Consider the following 14323-nt stretch of genomic DNA (forward strand, 5'->3'; position numbering starts at 1 on the left):
GTTCCATGCCCAGTTTTAACTGTTGCATCCTGACCTGCATACAGGTTTCTCAAGAGGCATGTCAGGTGGTCTGGTATTCCCATCAGAATTTTCTACATCTTGGAGAGCACCTAAGCTTTGTCAGCTGACTTGTGAATAGGTCGAGGTGCAGGCAGAAAGGTCAGTGGCATTGATCTGCTTTGGCATCCAGGAATTGATCAGCCTCTCAGGCTGGCCTGGGTAGTGGCATGCAATGATTTGAGGGTAGCAATGGCTGTCTTTAGTCTTAGGAGGACTGAAGAGACACATTTGTCCTGCAGTAGCCATCCACTGCATCGTCAACCTGATGTTCAGTATATTTTTGTAAAAACCTAAACCAGAAATTCTCTTTAAAAAAAAAAGATTTTATTTATTTATGTTTTTAGTTGTACTGGGTCTTCGTTGCTGTGCACAAGCTTTCACTAGTTGCAGCGAGCAGGAGCTACTCTTCGTTGTGGTGCTTGGACTTCTCGTTATAGTCACTTCTCTGGCTGCAGAGCAGAGGCTCTAGGTGCATGGGTTTCAGTAACTGCAGCACATGGGCTCAGCAGGTGCAACACATGGGCTTAGTTGCTCCTAGGCTTGCGGGATCTCCCCGGAGCAGGGATCAAAACTGTGTTCCCCATATTGGCATGAAGATTCATAACCACTGAACCACCAGGGAAGCCCCAAAACCAGAAATTCTTCACCGAAGATATCCCATTTCTGAAGTCTGATTTTGGTCACCCGGGGATCTCTTTATATATTAGGCTAGAGTCCTTAAATATCTCTTTCAGGAAATATTTTCTATCCTGTTCTTTGGTATTCTCATTTCTGGTAGCAGAGACAACTAATAGGAAGGAAATCAATGATCCAGGAATGGGATCTTCAGTTCAAGGCAAGTGGGCAGCAGTAGTTTGATCTGTGTGTAGAACATCAGACAGAGTTCCTTCAGACATCTCTTACTCTGTTTCTTGGCTTTATTTCCCAGAATTTTTTTTTGAAAACATATGTATCCCTGTGTAAGTCTGTCTGAGCCTTCTCCAGAGAAGATCACCATGGCATCTGTGCTCTTCCAAAGGTGCTTGGAAGTTCATTATCTCAGCTCATGTCTATAGAAGCATAGACTGCTATAATGTCATAAGTTTCCAAGTAAAACAGTACTTTGTGCAGGATCTGCATGCCTTACTCAGAGTTAAAAAGGACTTCATGGTGTTTCCTCCCGTATGATTTGCCACCTTTTAGCAGCCAGTAAATTGAGACTGTCTTCCAGGCAAGTTGCCGATGTCCGGAGCATACTCTACTGGGTACCTTTTAGCTGCTGCTGCGGCAGGGTGGCAGCAGCAGAGAATCTGGAATCCAAGTCTCCTGATTAAAAGCATCCAGTCCTTCTGTCTGTCATCAAATGTTTCTTAGTAGTGTTGACAAAGGATCCAGAAGTACGCCTGTATATGAAGCAGAAAAAAATAACGTGAACAAATTCGTTTCCCTAGACAAGCATTAATTGCTGTATTCCAGTGGAATCATAGCAGATGTACGTTGTTTGAGTTTCAGTTGTCAGCACTGTTTCCTGTCTCTTGCATCATCAGTTTTTCCCATCTTGTGGATCACTCATAGTATATGCATATCCATACATGCTGTAATGTTTCTGTTCTGTTTCTCACTCTCCTTTATTGCGAAAGTCCTTGAAATAGTTGTCCACACTTGCTGTCTCCAGTTCACCTTACCTGTCTTGGAAATTTCTATTTCAAAATCTGATAACAGTCTCTCTACACTGTTATAGAGGGCAGGCCGAAGTTCATCTCTATGGATGCAACTTTGCCATTTGGCTTTAACTCCAAAACTGTGTGCTGGGAAAAAAGGCTCCACTTTGAAAAAGGAGTTGTGGAGTGCTTCAAACTAGCAAGACCTTTAGCTTCTGAACACACAGCCCCAAATCCATCTTCTGTTGTGGCCATAAAGATCTGACTGCACAGGTGTCTGTCTGCCTAGCAACACTTTCTTATTGGTAGTATCCAAAAAAATAAATGTGTACAACCCATTTAACATACAAATTGTCTGCTCAGTTCCTCCTTTGCCATAAAGATAAAGGATTATCTCACTAACTGCTTTGGTCCAGTGATTAAATTTAAAATGGTGTTTTATTTCCTTGTGGTGAAAGATCTCACCATTGTAACAAACCTACAATTAAGGATATTTCATTGCTCAGATTAGCTGCTTTCCAAACGGTTGCTCAACTACTACCAGTCAGTGAAATCCAAAGCAGCAGCTGGTGTAGCCATTGACATTCTAAGGAGGAAATGCATCTGGACCTTTGTGTGCAGTTTTCCTATTGGTCAGACACTTAGCAGAGGAGCAGTCATCAGAACCGAAGAGAATCCGAATGCCGCATGTGGTGGAGTGGACCTACGGGACCTCCAGCGTGCCCTGCGCAGGCTGGCGTGAGCAGGGGCAAGGGTGGCGGACTGTCTGCATTGTTTGTTTTTCATATAAATGTTATCTGTGTATGTATATCTGGCTTCCCAGGTGGCTCAGTGGTAAAGAATCCGCCTGCCAGTGTAGGCTACTCGGGTTTGATCTCTGGGTTGGGAAGATGCCCTGGAGGAGGAAGTGGCGACCCACTCCAGGATTCTTGCCTGGAAAATCCCATGGACAGGGGAGCTGGCGGGTTACAGTCCATGGGGTTGCAAAGAGTCAGATATGACTGAGCGTGCACACAGGCATCTATCTATATCTACAGTTGTTTTTCTTAGATAAATGCTAACAACTTGTACACAGTTTATTTACCTGGATTTTTCTCTCTCAACGATATATCCTGGCAATCATTCCCCTGCTGTATATAGAGATTTTCTTAAAATTCTTATGTATGTATTTATTTTTGGCTGTGCTGTGTCTCTTGCTGTGCGCACTCTTTCTCTTTACCGGGCGGGGGCCGCTCTTAACTGTAGTGTGTGGGCTTCTCATTGCAGCAGCTTCTCTTGTGGAGCACAGGCTGGGCGCCTAGAGTAGTTGTGGTGCATGGGCTTTGTTGCCCCACAGCATGTGGAATCTTCCCCAGCTGGGCTTGAACGCATGTCCCCTGCACTGTCAGGCAAATTCTTAACCGCTGGACCACCAGGGAGTCCTCTTCATTCCTTTTTACAGGTACAGAGTTCCCCATTTTATGAATGTTCTGGTACATTTTAAGATGGAATAAGATGGAATAAGGCTCTTAGGAAAGATTCAAAGCAAGGGAAACCTTATGGAAGAGGAGGCCTTTTATTTTGCCAACCTGTGGGACATGCAAGGGACCCATGGCAGCTAAGATAATGGTGCCAACAAAGAGAGGGCTGAACACACTAACACAAGATTGCTTTTGGTCCTACAAAATTAAGCCCCTTTGTTCTCTGAGCTAAAGAGGAGCTGGAAGGGTTTGAGGAAAGAAACTGGGTTTTCCTTTCCTCCTATATTTCCTTATTTTATATACTTTGTTATGCTGTTAGGTTTTATGGCAGGCCTGGAGTTAACCTGGAGTTTGGCTATCTCACAGACAGACAGCTGACAGTATCAGAGAAGTCCTGCTTTCACCTTTGGGAAACCACTTTCCTGATGCTTGGTATTCCTCCTTTGATTCTTGCTGGAATCAGCTCATTGGGCAGAAGAGATATTCTTTAGAAGTCTCTGAACGGAGTATAAAATGGTCCAACTCCAAAGCTCTGTTATACACTAGATCCAAAAATTCACTCTCGTCTATTTCCCGTTGTGCTTTCTGCTCAGCCACATTGTCCAGTAAAGCTTACTAAAGACAACGTTTGAGTGAGTGCTGCATAACAGCATAGCCAGCGATGTACACAAGCACAGATCTTCAGGGGGGTTCATGGAACTAAGATCAGGGAAAGCAGGACATAGGAGATGTTTGCTCTTCTGTTGCCCTTTCTGTCAGTCCACTTCCTCACCTGTCCTCATAGACACGAGTTGCTGATATGATTCGTCATAGTCAACCGACCTAGTCACACAGAACGGGGTCACTGTGCTTTGAAAGATTATGCACAAAGCCTATATGGGGAAGGTTTTGAAGCAGTCTTGAATGATCACAAAAGTAGGGTTCAACAAAAATAAAAAACACGTTCCTTGTTCTTAGATAGAACCATTTAACATCATAAGTAAGTCAAACCTCCTGAGGTTAGTATATAAAATTAACATAATTCCCCAAAAAGATACTAGCAAAAATTTTCCTGGCACTGGATCCTAAACTTCAAATGGAAAAATAAATAAGGAATTTATTTGTATCATTCCTCCTTAGGAGTACCTATGAAAGGGGCTTCCCTGGTGGCTCAGTGGTAAAGAATCTGCCTACCGTGCAGGAGTCACAGGAGACACAGGTTCGATCCCTGGGTTGGGAAGATCCCCTGGAGGAGGGCATGGTAACCCACTCCATTATTCTTGCCTGGAGAATCCCATGGACAAAGGAGCCTGACGGAGCTGCTGTCCATAGGGTTGCAAAGAGTCGGACAGAACTGAAGTAACTTAGCATGCACCCACACACACACTCACACACCTTTAAAACTCTTCAAAAGGAAGAGCAATGAGAGGCGGCTGCCTTTACTCCATATTAAAAAATACTATAAAGACCCTATAATTCAAACAGTGTGGTGTTGATGCCTGGCTAGATAGACAAACCAGTGGAAATAGTTCCAAGTACCTATGGAAATTTAGCATTTGACAAAGGTAGCATGTTATATCATTAAGGAAAGAGATTAACTTAAAAAGTTGAAAATGGTGTTAACATGACTGGAGAGCCATTTGGAAAAATATATGTATTTAGGTTTACATTCCCTTTATATGTATATGTGTATGTGCTCAGTTGCTCAGTTGTGTCTGATCCTTTGCAACCTCATGGACTGTAGTCCACCAGACTCCTCTGTCCATGGAAGTTTTCAGGTAATAATACTGGAGTGGGTTGCCGTTTCCTACTTCAGGGGTTCTTCCTGACCCAGGAATCGAACCTATGTCTCTTGTGTCTCCTGTATTGGCAGGTAGATTCTTTACCACTGAGCCACCTGGGAATCCCTACATTCCCTTTAATTTTCATTAAAATACACTCCAAATAGATGAGTTATTTCAGTGTAAAAAAATGAAAATATGCATTTAAGAAAAAAAAATGTCCATCTGTTTATAACCTAGATATGAAAAAAGCATTTCTATTGTAATTTAAATCCAGCAGATTGATACATTTACATGCTTAGAGTGAGGGCAACTTGTGCCTAGTAACGGACAATTGGGATCACTCCCAGTTGTGGGAATGTTAGTTTTTAATTACAGAAATTAAATGCCTAGGCTGGTGCTGAGTTGTGCAGGTTTGTGCTGACAGGCATTGATACCTGCCTTCTGCAGGCAAGATTGAGAAATGGTCTAAGTCACTCAGTTGTGTCCAACTCTTTGCAACCCTGTGCACTATATAGTCCAGGAATCGAACCAGGGTCTCCTGCATTGGAGGTGGATTCTTTACCAATTGAGCCATCAGGGAAACCCCTTTGGTCCAGTGCCAGTGACTGAATTCATAGTGGAAAAATCATGAGCTAGATGTGAAACAAAAGAGCTCAGAGTTAAGCTTGAGTGATATGCCAGTCTCCTAAGGTGTGTAAAGGAGAGATAACCCCTGAATATACACCATCTGTTTCTTCATTTATTTAAAAATTTATTTTATTTATTATTATTTGTTCATGAGAACAAATCTCATGATTCACTGGGTCATAGAAAAATCCTTGGATCATAGAAAAAGCAAGGGAATTCCAGAAAAGTGTCTATTTCTGCTTCATTGACTACACTAAAGCCTTTGACTTTGTGGATCACAACAACTATGGATAATTCTTAAAGAGATGGGAATACCAGACTACCTTACCTGCCTTCTGAGAAACCTGTATGCAGGTCAAGAAGCAACAGAACTGGACATGGAACAAGAGACTGGTTCAAAATCGGGAAAGGAGTACGTCAAGGCAGTATATTGTAACCCTGCTTATTTAACTACTATGCAGAGTACATCATGTGAAATCCCAGATTGGATGAATCTCAAGCTGGGACCAAGGTTGCCGGGAGAAATATCAGTAACCTGATATGCAGATGACACCACCCTAATGGCAGAAAGTGAAGAGGAACTAAAGAGCTTCTTGATGAAGGTGAAAGAGGAGAGTAAAAAAGCTGGCTTAAAACTCAACATTCAAAAAACTAAGATCATGGCATATGATCCCATCAGTTCATGGCAAATAGATGGGGAAAAAAATGGAATCAGTGTGCGACTTTAATTTCTTGGGCTCCAAAATCACTGTGACTGCAGCCATGAAATTAAAAAATGCTTGCTCCTTGGAAGAAAAGCTATGACAAACCTAGACAGTGTATTAAAAAACAGAGACATCACTTTGCCAACAAAGGTCCAAATAGCTATGGTTTTTCCAGTAGTCATGTACAGATGTGAGAGTTGGACCATAAAGAAGGCTGAGTGCCAAAGAACTGATGCTTTTGAACTGTGGTGTTGGAGTAGAGTCTTGAGAGTCCCTTGGACATCAGGGAGCTCAAACTAGTCAATCCTAAAGGAAATCAAACCTGAGTATTCATTGGAAGGACTAATACTGAAGCTGAAGCTCCAGTACTTTGGCTACCTGATGCGAAGAACCAACTCATTGAAAAAGACCCTGATGCTGGGAAAGATTGTAGGCATGAGGAGAAGGGGGCAACAGACTCAATGGACTCAATGGACACGAGTTTGAGCAAACTCTGGGAGATAATTAGGACAAGGAAGCCTGGCGTGCTGTAGTCCATGGGGTGGCAAAGAGTCAGACATGACTGAGTGACTGAATAGCAACAAAAACGTGAGAACAAACTTTACTGCGCATTCTGGATCACAAAATTTCCCCAATTCTCCATCTTTTATTTAAGACAAGTGTTATTGAGAGCTTGATGTGAATGAAGAAAATGTTTTGTTACACACTGAACCTTGATCACATTTCACATTCCTCTTTTCCAATCTTTATTGAGTTCTGAGAAAAGACAAATATTAAGGAGGAATAAGGAGAAATGAGAAGATTTGAAGAGAAAGTGAAAAAGTTGAGAAGTGAAAGGCCCAACATACAGATGGACGATAGCCAGATCACACTGAAAAACAGAAATCTGACCCACAAGCTGCTTCTTTGTAAAAAAAAAAACCCCATTACTGTGAAAGTTTGGGCCTGCCTTGGTGGCTCAGCAATAAAGAATCCTCCTGCTAATTCAGGAGACTCGGGTTCGATCCCTGGGTCAGGAAGATCCCCTGGAGAAGGAAATGGCAACTCACTCCAGTATTCTTGCCTGGGAAATTCCATGGACAGAGTAGCTGGTGGGCTACAGTCCATGGAGTTGCAAAGAGTAGGACACCACTTAGCAACTAAACTACCATGCAATTTTAGTTATTAAGACTGGCACCTCTTAAAGGTCCACAAGTGGATTCAGGAATCTCCCTTTCTAGTATAATATGACTGGAGAAGGCAATGGCAGCCCACTCCAGTACTCTTGCCTGGAAAATCCCATGGGCAGAGGAGCCTGGTAGGCTGCAGTCCATGGGGTCGCTAAGAGTCTGACACAACTGAGCGACTTCACTTTCACTTTTCACTTTCATGCATTGGAGAAGGAAATGGCAACCCACTCCAGTGTTCTTGCCTGGAGAATCCCAGGGACGGGGGAGCCTGGTGGGCTGCCGTCTATGGGGTTGCACAGAGTCGGACATGACTGAAGTGACTTAGCAGCAGCAGCAGTACAATATGATGAGAGTTTTTTGGGCTCCAAAATCACTGCAGATGGTGACTTCAGCCATGAAATTAAAAGACACTTGCTCCTTGGAAGGAAAGTTATGACCAACCTGCTGCTACTGCTGCTAAGTCGCTTCAGTCGTGTCCGACTCTGTGCGATCCCATAGACGGCAGCCCACCAGGCTCCCCCGTCCCTGGGATTCTCCAGGCAAGAACACTGGAGTGGGTTGCCATTTCCTTCTCCAATGCATGAAAGTGAAAAGTGAAAGTGAAGTCGCTCAGTTGTGTCAGACTCTTAGCGACCCCATGGACTGCAGCCTACCAGGCTCCTCTGTCCATGGGATTTTCCAGGCAAGAGTACTGGAGTGGGGTGCCATTGCCTTCTCCGATGACCAACCTAGACAGCATATTAAAAAGCAGAGACATTACTTTGCCAACAAAGGTCGATCTAGTCAAAGCTCTGGTTTTTCCAGTAGTCCTGTATGGATGTGAGAGTTGGACTATAAGAAAGCTGAGCACTGAAGAATTGATGGTTTTAAACTGTGGTGTTGGAGAAGACTTTTGAGAGTCCCTTGGACTGGAAGGAGATCCAACCAGTCTATCCTAAAGGTGATCAGTCCTGAATCTCCATTGGAAGGACTGATGCTGAAGCTGAAACTCCAATACTTTGGCCACCTGATATGAAGAACTGATTCATTTGAAAAGACCTTGATGCTGGGAAAGATTGAAGAGGGGAGGAGTAGGGGACGACAGAGGATGAGATGGTTGGATGGCATCACCGACTCAATGGACATGAGTTTGAGTAAGCTCTGGGAGTTGGTGATGGACAGGGAAGCCTGGTGTGCTGTAGTCCATGAGGTCAAAAAGAGCTGGACACGACTAAGGAACTGAATTGAACTGAGGCAGTGGTGTGTTAGTAAATGTTTAACAGGAGATTCTCTGGGAGAGTGGGAGTGACTGGGGCCATGATTTGTAGTGTTTTCTGATTTCCATTGTGTTAATATTTCCACAGGCTGATTTCAGGCTACCAGGAATTTAACATCAGTCTGGCAAAATTCCTGACAGTTTAACAATCGATTTTCTTAAGCTGATTTTTTCTGGCTTTAGCTAACCATTGCTTACAGATAATGAGCCGTTTGCCAACAATTCAGAACCTTAAGCCAACAAAGGTGAAGGAAAATATTTAGGAAAATGAAGGAAACTTACCTACAGATTGAAGTGTGACAGTGTATAGCACCAGTTCCCTAACTGTTCATGTCTGCGGCTGTCTCTTTCACACGGACGTTCGTTTGTTGATAGTCTTCAGTGGAGGCTGTTTTCTGCTTCTGGGAGATTCCTAAGAACTCTCAGGTTGAGGTCTCTGCCAGGAACAGTCTTCTTGATTCAAGAGGGGCTGATTTCTCTTTACTTAAGAAACAAAGATGGAAGGATAGAGGCTGCAGAGTTTAACTGCTATGTTAGTTATTAATAGTGCCTGTAACGTTCTTTCCATTGCCATCAAGGGCAGTCTTTTTTGGATGTCTGTCAGAAGATGAAGCCTCAGTTTTAAAGAGTGAATAGGGTTGTTCTGAAGGATATATTAGAAAAGCTATTCGCATCTGGTTGATACAACTGTGTATTGATTCCACTTACATGAGATACGTAGTCAAATTCATAGGGACAGAGTAGAATGAAGGGTGCCAGGGCCTGGTGGGGGAGGTGGAGGTGAGGAATTGGTTTTTAATGGGTACAAAGTTTCAGTTTTTCAAAATGTAAGATATTCTAGAGATGGAAGGTGGTAGTGGTTTTACAGTGTCATTGTACTTAATGCCACTGAACTGTCCACTTAAAGTGGTTAAAATGGTTAATTTTATGTTGAATATACTTTAGCATAATTTTAAAAAAATTTCAAAACTGAGTATCACATGAGTCATTTGCAATATTTGGCTGTATCAGGCAGAGTCTATAATTGGGGCAACATTCCTAGGTAGATAAGATGCCTTAGGTTCAGAGTCAGTCCTGTCTATGGGACTGACTTCATTAAGACAAAAGGTCAACAAAGCAGTTCAGGCCAAGCAAGTGCAAGAGTTTCTAAAAGTTTAACTAGAGTTGAGAATTCTGTTTGTCCTTTCTATATTGCTGGGGTCCAGCCCCAGCTGATCCAGGGTATTCGAAGGGGAGACGGCTTCGGCGACTATTTAAATATTCATCAAAGATATAAAGAGTAATAGAATGAGGATAGCTCAGTAGGAAAATTCAGTGGAGAAAGGAGGCTGAGTAGCTTGGTTTACGCGGGAGACCAATAAAACTTCAAGACAAGAAGTTTGCACCACTTACGTAGGCCGCAGGTGTCCTTCCGTTCTCCTGAAGGAGAGGAGACACTGAGGCCTCCCCGGTCGGATCTTAGAAGCCTAGGCATAATTAGTAAGCATGGCAGGTTCCGCGCTCCAGATGGAGACTCAGCCAGAATGAGAGAGAGAGCGACATGGGGAGACCAGTATTTCGAGAAACTGATCCCAGTTCTTTATTTTCCATGGTCTACTTTTATACACTGAGATGTTATGCAAAAGTCACGCGGGGTCAGCAGTCCTGACTTTTATCAAAGTCATGTGCTTCATACAAATGTATACAGAGGTCTTAGGGGTGTTACATCATCTTCTGGCCAGGGGGCTTGCTGACAATTTATGACCCTCTCCTTGTGACAGCGGTCAGTCAACCAGGACACTTATTTCTCCAGGGGTGATTATTCTTAAAACAGACGCCACCCAAATAAAGTTACATTCCTATAGGGTGAGGGTGTAGTGGGTTTTAATTAAGGAAAGAATTTACTTAGCCTAAGGTCTAACGTGATTAATATCAAAGGTTAATACTTATTTCTTCTATATATTCATTAATGTGTGTAAGGGCAGGGGATATGGAGTCTTAGCAACAAACATTGGCTCAACAAATGAAAAACCCTTCACCAATACAATTTCTAATCAGCCCACTATACTTATACTAATGGTTTTTTAACTTTTCTAAGGAACCTGTTTTTAGAAGGTTTAAAGCATCTCGTGCCTCTCACGGTTGGGAGGTTGTGAGCAATCACAACCGGACAAGCCTGTCAGGCAGGCCAGAGAACCTTCAGAGGAGTTTGTAGGTTGAAACACTCCTATCACGCCCAGGAATTATTATTAACTGGAGCTCTAAGTTAACTCCTCCTAAAGAGGTGGTGGGGGATAGCCCCCGTAAAGTCAGAGGTGTAGGTGAGAGCACAAAGTAGCAAAGTAGGCAGGCTCTGGTTATGGGGGTAGATGCTTGAGGATTTCCAGGGGGACTCCTGAAGCTTGATCCCACCTTTGCGTATGTCGAGCCTCCTTCCTCATGACCTTTACCCCGGGCTGAGTGCCTCACGCCGGCCCCCAACACTGTATTGCCTAAGGATTGAAGTTCATCTGGGTGGTAAAGTTCGATCCCTGCTTCAGGAAGATCCCCTGGAGAAGGAAATGGTAACACTCCAGTATTCTTGCCTGGAGAATCCCATGGACAGAGGAGCCTGGTGGGCTACAGTCGGTGGAGTTGCAAAGAGTCAGACCTGACTGTGTGACTAACACTTTTACTTTCACGTATATTGTGAAAGGATTTCTGCTGATCTAGGTAATTAACACATCCATTACCTCATATATATGTAACTTTGTGTGGTAAGAACAATTAAATTCTTCTCGCTTAGCAAATTTCAATTACATAATGTTATCAACTACAATCACCACGTTTTACAATCTTATTGCTGAAAGTTTGCACCCTGTTACCAGTCTCTTCCCCTGGCAAATACTTTTCTGCTCTGTTTCTATGACTTTGACATTTTTTCTTATTTTTTAGACTTCACATAGAAGTGACACCATGTTGTACTTGTCCCTCTCCGTGTGGGGTTATTTCTGTTTATATACCGTATCTTTATCCATTCCTTTGTTGATAGACACTTAGGTTGTTTCTGCATCTTGGCTGTTGTGAATAATGGGTCAAGGAACATGGGAGTGCAGATATCTCTTCAATTTTCTGTTTTCATTTCCTTTGAATATATACCCAAAAGTGGCACTGCTGGATCACATGGTGGCTGTATTTTTAGTTTTTTAAGGAACCTCCATACTGTTCTCCATAGTGGCTGCACCAATGTATATTCCAGCAACAGTGTGTGTGGTGGGTGGGGGCTTCCCTTTTCTTCGTACCCTCTCCAGCATTTATTACTTGCTTTTTGACAGTGGCCATTCTGACCAGTATATATCATTGTAGTTTTATTTGCATTTCTCTACTAAGTATCAGTGATGAGCATCTTTTCATGTGCCTATTGGCCATCTCTATGTCTTCTCTGCATAAATGTCTACTTAGGTCTTGCGTTTCATTTTTCAATTTTTATTTTTGTTGTTTTTGTTGAGTATACTCTATAATTTTAAATGGAGAGGGCCAGGACATAAGAGTTGTGTTCTATTGGTTAGAGTGTGCGTTTGGCTACTGTAACAAAGGCAAAAGAGAATGCAGTAACTTAAATACTTAAATACAATGTTTTTCTCCTTTGCATAAAAATCTGAGCAAACATTCCAGGGCTGACATGGCAGCTTCAGGGTCAGTACCTAGGGAGCTCCTTGGATATAGTTTTGTCTCCCTCAACACCTGACTTCCTTCTTAGCATTTAAGAGGACAGGTTCACCCCCACCCTTATGCCCGCTGTCTGGCAAACTGGGAAGAGGGGAAGGGAGAGTGGAAGGCATGTCCCTTCCCTTTAGGGACACAACCCAGAGGTTTCCCACACCCCTTCTGCTTACATCCCCTTGGCCAAAACTTAGTAAGCTAGCCACTCTTGCTGTGACCGTTGTTGCTTGGCTCAGTCGCTAAGTTGTATTCAACTCTTTGTGGCCCCATGGCCTATAGCCTGCCAGGCTCCTCTGTCCATGGGATTTCCCAGGGAAGAATACTGGAGTGGGTACCTTTTCCTACTCGAGGGGATCTTCCTCACCCAGGGTGCAAACCTGTGTGTCCTGCATTGGCAGGCAGATTCTTTACCACTAAGCCACCTGGGAGACCTCTTGCTGTGATGAAGGTTGGCAAAGGTAGTTCTTCCCTGAAGGCCATGTGCCCAGCTAAAACTGTGAGAGTTCTTTGACTAAAGCAGCAATAGAAAGATGGATATTAGGGGACAACTAGCAGTCTCTGCCACAGTCCATCCCTTCTTCACTCAACAGAGTTATGCATGACTTCTCACCTTCTCACTAGTGTACCAGTCTAGGTTCAGTCAAGGAAGTGCACTTCCTTAAGACTGCTTTTATGAGGGAACACAATAGCCCTTTGGGTCTCTAGGAATTAGTGTCAATTCAGAGCTAGAAGTATTGCCTGAAAATTCTGGGATTTTCCTTTCCTGTAGTACATACTCACCTTCATCGGTGGCTGTAGGTACTGTCAAGAGAAAGAGTGATTACACGAGTCTGCCTGAAGCATTGGTAGACAACTTGGGACAGGTTGGAGGAGACTTGACAGGTGAGAAGCCAAGCCTGGCTGACTGCCAGATAGGAATTAGAAGAAGGTTCTCATGGAGAGCTGAGTGAGAAGCAATTGCTCCAGACAACTCACATGTCTGTGAGTCTGCAGCCAAGTGTCTGGGGGTGGACCTGGGTTGCTGGTGGTGAGTAGGGCCAGCAGTTGGGAAAAACAAGTTGGATGCAGACTGGAGGCTGAGGACACGTGGTCTTCTTGGAAACTGCTCATTACTTTACAGTAATAACCTGGGAGTGTTGGCTGCCGCTTCGCTCCTGCTTTCTGAGTATCTTAAAAGGCCCTCTTTTGGTTAACTCTACCAGGAATCATGTAGGGCAGAGGATCTGGGGAAACATAATTTCTACTCCTGTTTACCTAGTCTGTCAGTGCTCCCACTTAGGGAGGGCCAAATACATGTACATAGCTCAAAGTTGAGAGTCTCCAACTTTGGAATGATTCATAACATTTGTTGCCCGTGTGGCTGCTCATGTCTCCCTGATTTACACCCCAGCTTCCCTCAGCGCCACACCCACCACACAACAGTAGGGCCGTGTCTTGTAATAAGATATAAGGCATCACAGCAAAGATTGGCACCTGACTTCTCCAGAGCAGCTCTGCAAGTTAGTAGATGATGTAAAATACTTTCCAAATTCTGAGAGATTTATTACTTCTGGCAAAGGCAGAGTAAATGGTACCAGACTGATTGCAGCTGGGGTAACTGGAACCTCCCTACTATAAATAGGGTTTCCCTGGTGACTCAGACGGTAAAGAGTCTGTCTGCAGTGGAGGAGACCTGTGTTTGATTACTGGGTTGGAAAGATCGCCTGGAGAAGGAATGGCAACCCCCGCCAGTATTCTTGCCTGGAGAATTTCATGGACAGAGGAGCCTGGTGGGCTACAGTCCATGTGGTCGCAAAGAGTTGGACACGACTGAGTGACTAACACTTTCACTTCACCACTAGAGATAAATAGAAAATTGGACCAAATATATGAAACAACTATTTTCAGACCGTGGTAACACGAAGTGGGTTTTGGAGATGATAAACATCACAGAATGCATGGCATAGCTCAGAGAAGGTAGAGCT

At 43.6% G+C, this 14323-nt stretch overlaps 2 pseudogenes; both read right to left on the minus strand.

Moving 5' to 3' along the window:
• Positions 1 to 415: 415 nt before the first annotated feature.
• LOC139176060 (asparagine synthetase [glutamine-hydrolyzing] pseudogene) lies at positions 416 to 1596 on the minus strand (annotated as a pseudogene).
• Positions 1597 to 1766: 170 nt separating this feature from the next.
• On the minus strand, positions 1767 to 11978 carry LOC109567094 (asparagine synthetase [glutamine-hydrolyzing] pseudogene; annotated as a pseudogene).
• Positions 11979 to 14323: the final 2345 nt, after the last annotated feature.

This window comes from Bos indicus, chromosome 12 (genome assembly GCF_029378745.1).
Source record: "Bos indicus isolate NIAB-ARS_2022 breed Sahiwal x Tharparkar chromosome 12, NIAB-ARS_B.indTharparkar_mat_pri_1.0, whole genome shotgun sequence".
Lineage (NCBI taxonomy): Eukaryota > Metazoa > Chordata > Mammalia > Artiodactyla > Bovidae > Bos > Bos indicus.